This window comes from Sinocyclocheilus rhinocerous, unplaced genomic scaffold (assembly GCF_001515625.1).
Source record: "Sinocyclocheilus rhinocerous isolate Xijiao unplaced genomic scaffold, SAMN03320098_v1.1 scaffold2469, whole genome shotgun sequence".
In the NCBI taxonomy this organism is placed as follows: domain Eukaryota; kingdom Metazoa; phylum Chordata; class Actinopteri; order Cypriniformes; family Cyprinidae; genus Sinocyclocheilus; species Sinocyclocheilus rhinocerous.
In genome coordinates, this window is record NW_015658987.1 from 117370 (window position 1) to 118575 (window position 1206).

Below are 1206 nucleotides of genomic sequence, written 5' to 3' on the forward strand. Positions count from 1 at the left end.
GTGTAATGTAAGTAAGCAGTGTAATGTAATGGAGCAATGTAATATAAGTGAGTAATGTGATGTAAGTGAGCAGTGTAAGTGAGTAATGTAAGGGAACAGTGTAAGTTAATGTAAGGGAGCAATGTAAAGTGAGTAATGTGATATAAGTGAGCAGTGTAATACAAATGAGCTATGTAATATAAGTGAATAATGTTGTAAATGAGCAGTGTAATATAAGCAGTGGTGGAAAGAGTACTGAAAAAATATACTCAAGTAAAAGTACCATTACCTATCATCATTAATCATGCAAACATTTGCCCCCCCCTGAGAGAATTGGCAGGAGCCGCCACTGGTATTGAAGTATTGCAAAAGAAAATAATGTTTTGCAAACGAAAATGAAAGTATTGAGAAAAAATAAATGTGCTTTTTTGCAAAGAATTGCGAAAGAAAATAAAGTATTGCGAGAAAAATTAGTTTTGCAAACAAAAAGGTATTGGCTTAATTTTTCATTTACATAACTCCTGACAAGAAATTACTGTCACTGTAAGATTAAAAAAATGAAGCTTGAGTCATAGACCTTTTTAATGATGTACAGTTTATCAAGTTAATTACATCGCAGTAACTTTGAACGAATATAAACAAAGAATGATTCTGTGCGCTGGCGTCCTCCCACAGGTTAACAGATTTTAACAAACGCCGTTAATATTTACTTAACAAAACGAAACAATACACATTTTAATGCTATAACAGTGTGCACATTGAGAGAAATAAACAGCAGATGTTCATGTTAGCAACTTTGTTAACTTGAGCATACGCTGTTAATACACTTATAGTTAATAAAGCGAAACCATGCATGTTTTAAAGGGGTCCTATTATGCTTTTTCACTTTTTCAACTTTAGTTAGTCTGTAATGTTGCTGTTTGAGCATAAAAAAGATCTGCAAAGTTACAAAGCTCAAAGTCCACTTCAAAAGGAGATATTTTATTTAACAGAAATCACTTTTCAAAAACTACAACGAACGACTCGTTTGGACTACAACGCACATTTTCCGGGATTTGTGATATCACAAAGATCGACGAATGGGACGAGACCTGGTAATGAGTGTTATCACTATGTCAGAGACACGCTAGCTTTCCCAAAGCAGACGAACTTAGAGTGGTTACAATCATCCGGGTTTAAAGGGGTCATATGATGCTGCTAAAAAGAACATTATTTTGTGTATTTGGT